Source organism: Chiloscyllium punctatum, chromosome 34 (assembly GCF_047496795.1).
Source record: "Chiloscyllium punctatum isolate Juve2018m chromosome 34, sChiPun1.3, whole genome shotgun sequence".
NCBI lineage: Eukaryota > Metazoa > Chordata > Chondrichthyes > Orectolobiformes > Hemiscylliidae > Chiloscyllium > Chiloscyllium punctatum.
Window position 1 is genome coordinate 37,750,218 of NC_092772.1, and position 12,866 is coordinate 37,763,083.

A 12,866-nucleotide genomic window follows, 5' to 3' on the forward strand; every position below is an offset into this window, starting at 1 on the left:
TTAAAAGGCACCTGGATGGGAATATAAATAGGAATGGTTTAGAGGGATATACTGTTCATTCGTGATGAAGGGCTTTTGCCTGTAACATTGATTTTCCTGCTTCTCAGATTCTGCCTGACCTGCCGTGCTTTTCCAGCACTGCTCTAATCTCGACTCTGACCTCCAGCATCTGCAGTCCTCACCTTCTCCTTAGAGGGATATCCACCAAATGCTGACCAATGGGACTAGATTAATTTAGGATATCTGATCAGCATGGGTGAGTTGGACCGAAGGGTCTGTTTACATCTCTGTGGCTCCATGACTGAGACAAGGGAGTGCTCAATGAATGGCAGGACATTGAGAAACTCAAAGGAACACAGGAATCTTGGGGGCCCTTGTCCACAGATCCCAGTAGGTGGCAGCACAACTTAAGAAGGTGTTTAGGAAGGGCTGCTTTTGTCAGCCATGGCATAGATTATTTGCACAGGGAGGTCATGTTGGAGCAACACAGCCCTTTGGTTAGGTTACAGCTGTGTGCAGTTGTGGTCCCCACATCATTGGAAGGATATGATTGCAGTGGAAGGGGGGGGTGCAGGGGAGATGCTCCAGGATGTTGCCTGGGGTGGAGTATTTCGCCAAGTAAGAGAGGCTGGATAAGATTGGGTTGTTTTCCTTTGAGCTGAGAAGTTTGAGACTGGTCCTTTAGAAGATTACAAGAGGGATGGGCAGGGTGGATAGAAGACAGCTGTTCCTCTTCGTCAAAGGGGGCCTAATTTGATTTGATTTGATTTATTATTGTTCGCACGTACTGAGCGAAAAATGGTGTCCAATTTGCTTCACAGACAGATCATACCGTACAAGTGCATCAGGGTAAGAGAACAAAGTGCATCAGGGTAAGAGAACAAAGTGCAGGAGACAGCCTTCGAGCTGCTGAGAGGGTGCAGCGAGAGATCAATACTAAGATTAATGAGGTCTGTTCAAAAAGCCTGATCATTGTAAAGTGAAAGGCAGGAGGTATAGAAGGCATTTGAGGGAAACCATTTTCACCCAGAAGGTGGGGGGGGATCTGGAAAGCACTGCTTGGGAGGGTCGTTGAGGAATGAACCTTCACAACTTTTAAAAAGGACCTATTTGAGCAAGAAAGTGTTAGAATATTCAAGGTTATAGACCAAGTGATGGAAAGTGGGTAGTTTGTGGGAAAGTTTGGTAGTACCCAGATTCGATGGGCTGAAGGACCTCATCTGTACAGGTCATTCTGCTGTAAAGCATGTTTCATTAATACGAATTCGCTATAACAGGATTGACAAATTCTGTTTCTGCAGAAAGCCTGCATTGTTTAGAATGAGATTCCAGCTCTATTAGTTTAACTGGTGTTGCGATTTTCGTATAACACAAGCATGGGACTGCCGCATTACAGCAGAACCGACTGTACCGTACAATTCGACAATTCAATGATGATATAACTGGCCCAGTTATAAGAGGTGTCGATCACAGGCTGGGAATCCTATAGCATTTCTTGCCTCCCCAAAGCTCTCATCTGGCTCAAGTCACGGAAATAACCCTCATTTGCCTCCTGAGTATTTGCAGTAGAGAAGGAAGCCATTCAGGCCATCACAACCGCACCAGTCAAAAAACAACCCAATTGCACTCATCTCATTCTCCAGCCTTTGACCTATGGAGGCATTTGCAGCACTAAAAACATTTCACAAGGATGTCACCAGGATTGGATGGTTTGAGTTATAAGGAGAGGCCGGATTAGCTGGGACATTTTTCACTGGAGTCGAAGAGGTTGAGGGGTGCCCTTGTAGAGGCTTATAAAGTCATGAGGGGCACAGGTCAGGTGAATAGCCAAAGCCTTTCCCCTAGGCTGGGGGAGTTCAAAACCAGTGGGCATAATTTAAAGTTAAGAGGGACCTGAGGGACGACTTTTTCACACAGTGTGGCAAGTATAGAATGAACCGTCAAAGGAATTGGTAGATGCCGGTACAGTTGCAACACGTAAAAAGACATTTGGACAAGAACATGAATAGGAAAGGTTGAGAGAGATATGAGCCAAATGCAAGTGAATAGCATTCGTTTAGTCTGGGAAACTTGGTCAGCATGGACGAGTTGGAGCAAAGGAAAGAGTCTATTTCCACACTGTATGACTCTATGACTTTATGACCCAACTGAATATCTGGGCACAGCAGCACATGGCATCTTCATTACTACCATATTGCCCTATGAGTGCCACCCTGACCTGGAGCTACAGTGACCATCCCCTTTTGGACAAAACCCTCACACCCCCTTTTCTCACAGCTCTGTGGGTGGATTGGCACCACGTGGATGGCATCAGAGTTTACCACCTCCTTCTCGGGGCTGATTAAGGCATGGTGGCAAGCATTGGGTAAGCCACAAGTGCAAGATTAAAACTGAAAGGGACAGTGCTTACCAAAGATTTGCAAAGTGATGGCGGCTGCTCTTGGAGTGCTCAAACCTGAAAACAGCAAATTGTGTATTTCCCATGAACCCCACTTTAGCAGGAGGGATCAATTCGGGAGGAATAACTCAGTGCGTTCAGTGTAATCATTGCTTGCCACATCAATGGCATTGATCAATGCCAGGGTACTTTTTCCCACAAAGTTCCAGTTCCCACTGATCACTGTGGATGAGAGCACCATTGGGAAAAATGCATTACCTCTGGCCAACACATCAATCTGCTTGTTTTATGTTGTGCCAGAATGGGAAAGCCCTGGGGCTTTGCTGAGGGAAAAGAAGCTTATTAGAGGAAGTCAAGAGAAACAGAGCAACGTTACACAACGTATATGTTTGTAACATGATGATACTTCCATCATTTCATTGGGAAGGTAATGACCACTAAGCCTCGTAATCGACAGATCTGAGTAATGTTCTGGGAGCTCAAGTTTGAATCTCACCTTGGAATTTCTTTTAAAGATCTGGAGTTAGGATTGCAATTGTCAGTTGTCAAAAGTTGAAAGTTGTTGGGGGAAATCCCCATCTGGTTAATGAATAACCTTTGGGGAAGAAAATTGCTGTCCTTACCTGGTCTGGCCTGCACATGACTCCAGACCAATGACAATGCAGGTTATCCTTCTGGTCAATTAGGAATGGGCTATAAATGTTGGCCTAGCCAGCAACACCCAAAGCACAAAGAACAAAGAAAATGTGCAGCCCAGGAACAGGCTCTTTGGCCCTCCAAGCCTGAGTCGGTCCAAATCCACTGTCTAAACCTGTCGCCCAATTCCTTAGCATCTGTATCCCTCTGCTCCCCACTTACTCATGTATCTGTCCAGATGCATCTTAAATGAATCTACCGTGCCTGCCTCTACCACCTCTGCTGGCAACGCGTTCCACACACCTACCACCCTCTGTGTGTAAAGTACTTACCGCGTGTATCCCCCTTAAACTTTGCACCTCTCACCTTGGGTGCGTGACCTCTCATTATTGAATCCCTTACCCTGGGAAAAAACTTATCTCTATCCACCCTGTCTATGCCCTTCATGATTTTGTAAACCTCAATCAGGTCCCCCCTCAATCTCTTTTTGTCTAATGAAAACAAACCCAACCTACTCAACCTCCCTTCATAGCGAGCACCTTCCATACCAGGCAACATCCCCGTAAACCTTCTCTGCACCCTCTCCAAAGTGCCCACATCCTTTTGGTACCCTCACCAAAGCATCCACATCCCACGAATAAAGATAATCAGAAATAATGATGTTCGTTCATTGTCACTTGGTATCCTGTCCCTTCAGGCATCGAAACGCAATAACATTTCCTCACTTACTGATATTAATAAGTGAACAGCTACCACAGGTATATAGCCTTCTCACTCCCAGGACAGTGCCTTCAGTCACTGACAGCCCTTTCTGTTGCCCAGAGTGCTGTGGAAGGGAATGGGTTAATGCTGAAGGCTGCATTGATCTCTGCTGTAACTGATGCTGGAGGTGAGGACTTGGGTATAGAGAAAAGAAAGAGCAACTGGTGGATTGAAAACCGATAACTGGGTCCATACAGACTTAACCATACTTCAGTCTGTAACTTGGATTTGAATCATTATCAAACAATAAATACATTGTCTTCTCTTTTAGTACCAGAAATGAATTCGACCCTTAGACCCCATCAAGCAAAGGGAATGTTGACACCACATGACTACCAACTGGTAGTAGATAGCAATTGGTATTGGGGGACATAGAGCAGCTCAACATAGAAAATAGGAGGAGGAGGAGAGGATTGGAGCTTGAGTAGGCTATTCATAGCATCCCTACAGTGTGGAAACAGGTCATTTGGCCCAACAAGTCCATACCCAGCCTCAGAAGAGTAACCCACTCCTACTCCAGATTTACAAGGATGTTGCCAGGGTTGAAGGTTTTCCATGGAGCGTCTGAGGGTGAGGGGTGACCTTATAGAGGTTTACAAAATTATGAGGGGTATGGATAGGATAACTAGACAAAGTATTTTCCCTGGGGTTGGGGAGTCTAGAACGAGGGGGCATAGGTTTAGGGTGAGAGGGGAAAGATATAAAAAAGACCTAAGGGGCAACCTTTTCACACAGAGGGTGGTACATGTATGGAGTGAGCTGCCAGAGGAAGTCATGGAGGCTGGTACAATTGCAACATTTAAGAGACATTTGGCTGGGTATATGAATAGGAAGAGTTTGGAGGGATACGGGCCAGGTGCAATTAGATGGGGTTGGGTTATCTGGTCGACGTGGATGGGTTGGACCGAAGGGTCTGTTTCCATGCTGTACATCTCCATGACTAATGCACCTAATCTACACAGCCCTGAACACTATGGGGAATTTAGCATGGCTAGTTCACCTAACCTGCACATCTTTGGACTGTGGGAGGAAACCCACACAGACACTGGGCGAATATGCAAACTCCATGCAGTTGCCCAAGGCTGGAATTGAACTCAGGTCCTTAGCACTGCAAGGTAGCAGTGCTAACCAATGAGCCACTGTGCTGCCCATATTAGATCCTTCAAACATGCTCTGCCATTCAATACAATCATGGCTGACCATCCAACTCAATCCCCTATTTCCACTTTCTCCCCTTGAGCCTCTTAATCTGAAGGACTTTTTCGCTGGAGCATAAGAGGCTGAGAGGTGACCTTCTTAAGGTTTATAAAAGTGACCTTTATAAGGTGGCTCAGTGGTTAGCACTGCTACCTGGTTCAATTCCTGACTCGGGCAACTGTCTGTGTGGCGCTTGCACATTTGCCCCATGTCGACCTGAGTTTCCTCCCACAATCCAAAGGTGTGCTGGTTAGGGTGAATTGGCCACGCTAAATTGCCCATAGTGTTCAGGGATGTGTAGGTTAAGTGCATTGGTCAGGGGTTAATTTGAAGTCATAGGGTAGGGGACTGGGTCTGGCTGGGATTCTCTTCATAAGGCCAGTGTGAACGTGTTGGAGCCGAATGGCCTGTTTCCACACTGTCGGGACTCTATAATGAGGGGTATGGATAAGGTGAATGGGAGGAGTTGTTTCCCTGGGATGAGGGCTTTCAAGATGAGCAGCATATTTTTAAAATGAAAGAAAAAAGATTTTAAAAAGACACAATGGGTAATTTATTTTACACACAGTAGTCCAGAGGAAGTGGTGGATGCAGATACAGTTATACGTTTGAGAGACATTTGGATGAATTAATGAATAAGAAAGGTTTGCAGGTGGGACTAGTTCAGCTTGGGACTGTGGTTGGCATGGACAGGTTAGACCGAAGGACCTGTTTCCGAACTGTACGACTCTGGACTCCATAGCTATACCGAAATCCATCTTGAAAACATTCACTGTCTTGGCCTCAAGCACTATCTGTGGCAGAGAATTCCACAGGCTCACCACATGATGGGTGAAGCAACTTCTCCTTCTCTCAGTCCAATACGGTCTACCCCAGATCCTTAGCCCTAATTTTGCAGTAATTATTCAGTTAATTATTTTACTTGATAAACATTTTTCAAATCATGAACTAACACGCATTGCATTGAGTACTGCTCACTTGACCTTGAGATTGTCAGGGAGCGGGGAACCCGAAAGGAAAACCAGACAGAATACAAAAAACAAAGCTGGTTTATGGCAAAGATGCAAATCAAAGTGAAAAGCAGCAGAAATAAATCCTGGACTCAACCAGGGCCAATTTGCAGAATTGTGTCAGAACGGCCAAGTTAAAATCATTCTCTCGCAATAAGATAAGAGAATGGAAGATGCTACAGGAAACAAAACGATGAAATAATTGTCAGGACAAGCACAGTGCTGTAACATGATGAATATTAGGAAGTGGATATAAAAGGATATTCAGCATCTAGGAAGGACAAACGAGAGAATGAAGCAGGAGAGGGTGGGGTGCTGCTGATAGGAAAGGGTGAAACCAGCATATCAGTAATCAGGGTTTTTGTGACACAATGGCAGTGGCCCTACCTCTGAACCAGAATGCCTGGATTCAAGTCCAACCTGAAACGAATGGAGGATTGGAGTCACACAGTGTGAAAATGGACTCTATGGTCCAAGTTATCCATGCCAACTGGGTATCCTAAAGTGAACACGTCCCATTCGTCTGTGTGTTTGGCCCATATCTCTCATTTTCCTATTCATTAGAAGTGTGAATCAAGAAAAATATCAGCCTTGACTATGGGCTGGACAGGCCATTGCTGTGTGGGTCCTCGTGGCACACTGATAACATCACTGTGTCTGAGTCCAAAGGCTCCAGGTTCAAGTCCCACCTGCTCCAAAGGTGACACGATTGAATAGAAATCTTGATAAGTGACAGAGAAAAGGCAATGACAGGGTCTTTACCTTCAAGCTCTATTTGTTGCAGGGGTGTTTACCAACAATGTTTGATTGTGGGGAGGAAAGTGTCTGTCTGTACAGTTGATTCCTATTTGGAGCAACGAGGTAGCAGTTCTGGCAGAAAAGTCATATTGGATTCAAAACATGAGCTCAATCACTCTCACCACAGATGCTACCAAATCTACTGAGGTTGTCCTGCACTGTCTGTTGTTATATCCAGCACTATTTTGCTTTGGATGGAAGTTAGACTGACTGGCCTGCAATTATTTGGTCTGTCTTGTTAGGGACCAGACCAGACCCCCTCAAAACATTGAGAAGATAGCCCAGACCCAAATTTTTATAGTTTCTTAAAATTATATTCCCTACAGTGTGGAAACAGGCCCTTTGGCCCAACAGGTCTAAGAAGAGTAACCCAGACACATCCCCCTACATTTACCCCTGACTACTAGACCTAGACAAAATATCCCTGATGGCTATGGGCAATTTGGCATGGTTAATCCACCCTAACCTGCACATCCCTGGACACTATGGGACAATTTAGCATGGTTAATCCACCCTAACCTGCACATCCCTGGACACTATGGGACAATTTAGCATGGTTAATCCACCCTAACCTGCACATCCCTGGACACTATGGGACAACTTAGCATGGCCAATCCACCCTAACCTGCACATCCCTGGACACTATAGAACAATTTAGCATGGCCAATCCACCCTAACCTGCACATCTTTGGATTGTGGGAGGAAACAGGAGCACCCAGAGGAAACTCACGCAGACACAGGGGGAATGTGCAAACTCCACACAGACAGTTGCCCCGAGGCTGGAATCGAACCCAGGTCCCTGGTGCTGTGAGGCAGCAGGGTTAACCACTGAATCACTGTGTTGCCTTAGCTGTTCTGGCAGATGTAAGGTGAATATCCCAGGAATGATGCAGCTGGTCAAATCACATGGTTTCCAGTAAAACAGAATGTATTTACACACCAGCAAATGGAACACAAACAAAAGATTGTTTTGTTTTGGGATGGCACAGTGGTTAGCACTGCTGCCTCATAGCGCCAGAGACCCGGGTTCAATTCAAGCCTCGAGCGACTGTCTGTGTAGAGCTTGCACATTCTCCCCGTGTCTGCGTGGGTTTCCTCCGGGTGCTCCGGTTTCCTCCCACAGTCCAAAGATGCGTAGGTCAGGTGAATTGGCCGTGCTAAATTGTCCCATAGTGTTAGGTGCATTAATCAGAGGGAGATGGGTCTGGGTGGGTTGCTCTTCGGAGGGCCATAGTCATAGAGATGTCCAGCACAGAAACAGACCCTTCGGTCCAACCCGTCCATGCTAACCAGATATCCCAACCCAATCAAGTCCCACCTGCCAGCACCTGGCCCATATCCCTCCAAACCCTTCCCATTCATACACCCATCCAAATGTCTCTTAAGTGTTGCAATTGTACCAGCCTCCACTACTGTGTGGACTTGTTGGGCTGAAGGGCCTGTTTCCACACTATAGGAAGTCTAATCTAATCTAACAAACAGAATTTAGAAAACAGTCATTTGCAAGCCTAACTGACTCACTCGCAACTTAATGATGCCACTCCAATTTCCTGCAACATCCCCAAAAACACAACCCCTTGGCAAAAAGGTGAATTCAAAGCCAAGTTCTTACAAGAAAATGTCAGAGAGAGAGAGACAGACAGAGACAGATGATGATCCAGGAATCATTTTTTGAAGCATGGGACCTCTTTTCACTGTAGCTGCTTCCCTGTTCCCAGCAGTTTCTAACTGCTAAAACTAAACAAAACTAGGGTAAAAAATCTCTGGACTGGGAGAACTGGCCACTCCCCTTTTATTGTACAACTGTTTAAAAAACATCTAAAAGCCTCTTCCCTGATTGTTGCCTTAGACAGTATCTGTTAGGTCCCTTACCCCAGACAAATCAGAACCTCTGCCTTTTACAACCCCACTTGAAAAAAAAAACCAAGGGCAAAATAACTTGTTAAAGGAGTAGCATTGTCACACTCCCTTGTTAAATGAAGCTACAACATTGGCAATTTCTTTTTCGATGGGGCTAGCATGGGGAAATCGTGTGCTCTGTGAAATGGGTTACTGCCTCGCTTCAAGGCTTTTTTTGCACTCTCTTGGATCTAACCCCTTCACCAATTCCCATTACTACTCCGAAGGGTGGTACAGGAAAAGTTTCTTACCAAAGACGTGCAGAGTGATGGTGGCTGTTGTTTGACTGCTCCCTTGTGGAAGCACATAAGCTGTTGAACCGTGTACTTCCCTGCTGTCGTGCTGCGTGACCCACTTCAGCAGGAAGGATCCCTGAAGGAGGACTAACTCCACACGCTCTCTGTAATCGATACTTGGTGCCCACGGTGAACCTGATCCACATCAGGATGCTTTTCTCCCTGAAGTTCCAGCTCCCAGTGCTCATCAGAGCTGCTAGTTCCACTGGGAATGATACATTGCCTTGAACTCCCACATCTATCTGCCCCTTTCCTACCTGGCTTGGTAAGTCTTGGCGATAAGAGCATAGGACAGTCCAGCACAGTACAGGCCCTTCAGTCCTCGATATTGTGCCGACCCTTTATCCTACACTAAGATCTAACTGGCCTACGTACCCTCCATTTTACCATCTATGTGTCTATCTAAGAGTCGCTTAAATGTCCCTAATGTCTCTGACTTGACTCCCACTGCTGGCCAGTGCATGGCACACACCCAACACTGTGTAAAGAATCTACCTCTGACATCTCCTCCAAACCTTCCTCCAATCACGTTAAAATTATGTCCCCTCGTGATAGTGATTTCTGCCTGAGGAAAAAAAATCTCTGAATATCCCTTTCAACATCTTGTACGCCTCTATCAAGTCATCTCTCATCCTTCTTCACTCCAATGAGAAAAGCCCTAGCTCCCTCAACTTTTCTTCATAAGGCAAGCCCTCCAGTACAGGCAGCAGCCTGGGAAATCTCCTCTCTGATGCTTCCAAATCTTTCTGATCATGAGGTGACCAAGTGTGGTCTAAACAAGGCTCGAGAGAGAGCTGGGAAGAAGTAAATCACAACATCATTTCAATAAAGCAGATACAGCTGGTGGAAAATCTACATGGTAAATGACATTTCTCAATCCTGCATCCAAACCTGACATTCTCTGACAATCTCTCACTGTCTTGTCTCTTCCCATCAACGGGGAGAAATAACAGGAGGAAATGGTCCTCACCTTGCGTGATCAATAAGCAGGCTGCAACCACAGTTATTGGCCATCTCACCATCTTGAGAGGGCAGCTCTGGTGCCTGGGAACTCCTGGTGACTGATCCGCGTTTTCCGGTATACTCAACACTTCAGGCAAGTCAGTTTTCAATCCTCAAATGCTCATCGGACCAGGTGCTGCTGGCTTCAGGGGCAATTCATTCCCCAGAATGGGAATTTCAAACAAAAAAAAAGATCAATTCTTGAAATTGGGAAGGAAAGTCATCTTAACTTCAAAGGCAGTGATCGTTCTTCAGAAAATGCTTGTTTCGTTTCTCGAAAAGCAAGCTCTGAAATGCATTACCTGAAGGGCGGTAAGTTTAAAGCAATTGCAAAAGAAAGCACTTTAAAACAGGAAGAATGTTGTGGTTGTCTAAGGTGGTGGCTTGTTTCGGTAATGCCACTGAAGCAGTAATTTCACCACCCTACCTAATGTTCTTTATGCAAATCTAAAGACTAGCAAACAGTGAAATCTGAACTCAACAAAAATGACCCTTCCAACTCAGAGAGCAAACTTACATCCAACACCTCAACCTGAGCTCCAAATCTTCTCAAAACTCGCTTGAACCCAATAAACTTTGGAATTAAAAGCTAGTCTGGTTGCCACATGACAGGAAGGATGTGGACACTTTAGAGTGGGTGCAGAAGAAGTTCATTAGGATGCTGCCGGGATTAGAGGGCATGAGGTATAAGGAGAGGCTAGAAAAACTCAGGCTGTTTTCTCTTGAGCAGTGGAGGCTGAGGGGAGACTTGATAGAAGTCTCTCCAATTATGAGGTGCATTGACAGTGAGAATCTTTTTTTTTCCCCCAGAGTTGAAATGTCTAAAACTCGGGGGCATGTATTTAAGGCTGGGGGGGGATTGTTCAAAGGAGGTGTGAGGGGCAAGTTTTTTACACAGAGATGAGAGGTGGCTGGAATGCATGGCATGGGTGGTGATGGAGGCAGATACGATGGGGCATTAAGGGGCTTTTAGATTGATTCATGAATATTCAAGGGATGGAGGAATATGGACCTAAGACAGGTCGAAGGGATTGGTTTTAATTCAGTGTCGTGTCCAGCACAGCATTGTGGGCCGAAGGGCCTGTTTCCATGCTGTACAGTTCTATGTTTTATGTTCCAATGTTCAGCATATAAGTATTATCTGAAAAAAATAATCTGTTTCACTAATGTCCTTTCAGGGAAGGAAATCTGCCTTGCTTATCTACTCTGGCCTCCAGCTGACTCTAGACCAAATGTTATCTGTTTGACACTCAACTGCCCTCATATCCCTTGAACACATTAAGACTGTAAGACCATAACACAACAGAAATGGCCGCTCAAGCCTATTCCACCATTTATTAGGGTCGTGGTTGATCTCACGTTCCTTATGTCTACTTTCCTGCCCTAACCCTGCAACCTTTGGTTCCCTGAAAGTCTACCTGGCTCAGCCTTAAAAATTCAAAGGAACTCTGTAGCAAAGAGTTGTAAAAACTCACAGCTCTCTGAGAGAAGAAATTCCTCCTCCTCTCAGTCTTGAATTGCGGTCCCTTTATTCAGTGGTTATGACCTCTGGTCCCAGAATCTCCAATGAGGGTAAACATTCTTTTAGCGTTTACCCGAGATCAGTGTTGTAATGACCATCTTCAGTTGCTTCATCAATAAGCCTCTGCTAACATAGGATCAGAATGGTGCCCTGCTCTGTGATGTGCACATATTGCTTCATGCCATTGGGAACTGCATAGTTTTTGACGTTACTGTGCCCACCTGCATTAAGAAAAGGACAACATCCAAGTCCAGATAACATTTGTACGCAAAAGTGCCAAGTACTATTTCCATCGAACTCATAAAACATTCAGTGTCAGATCTCTACCCTCCCAATCATCAACTGAAATTTATTTCAAATTTGACATTGATCTGAAATTTAATATTGATCCAGCATTTGACATTGAGATGTAACTGATCTCCCATTTGACATTGATCTGCAATTGATGTGAAATTTGAGTGGGCCAGCTCTGCGGATGCAAGAATGGGTCAGAAATTCAGCGTTCAGTGGTGAATCACTGACTTTCTGACTGACTAAAGTGTTTCACCATCTACAGGCCAGAAATGTGATGGAAATCTATCCCCATCCCTGACTGAGCCCCTGACAGTCCAGAAGACCAAATCAAACCAGACCATTTGATCTGTGTCCTATAAACCAAATACCACCTCCTCAAATATAAAGATGCACAATCACTTTCCACACCCTATGCTCCCAGAAACTCCCCAAGGCTCAGTGGTTAGCACTGCTGCCTCACAGTGCCAGGGACCTGGGTTCAATCCCCACCTCAGGCAACTGTCTGTGTGGAGTTTGCACGTTCTCCCCATGTCTGCGTGGGTTTCCTCCGGGTGCTCCGGTTTTCTCCCACAGTCCAAAGATGTGCAGGTTGGGGTGAATTGGCCATGCTAAATTGCCTGTAGTATTAAGTACATTAGTCAGGGGTAAATGTAGGAGAATGGGTGTGGGTGGGTTGCTCTTTGGAGGGTCGTTGTGGACTTGTTGGGCCAAAGGGCCTGTTCCCACACTATAGGGAATCTAATCTAATCTTCATCAAATGCAATTTCTGCAAACCAGAAATCCTTGTCACCCAGATCAAAATTTGTATGATTGCAGGACCATGACTTGCCTCCAACAACTTATTCAAGACTATGTGAAAAGTGAGCAATGGAGTATTTGTCATGAGAGAGGTGGTAGGTGTGGAGTTCCTCCTGAGTAGAGGACAAGGTGGACATCACCAAACGTTATAAGGGAGACGGTGACAACTGGGTGTTATATGCATCCATCCTGAGCCAGCAAGCAGGATGAAATGGCTTTTCTGTGTTGGCCATCAGATAATATGGACAGCTAGG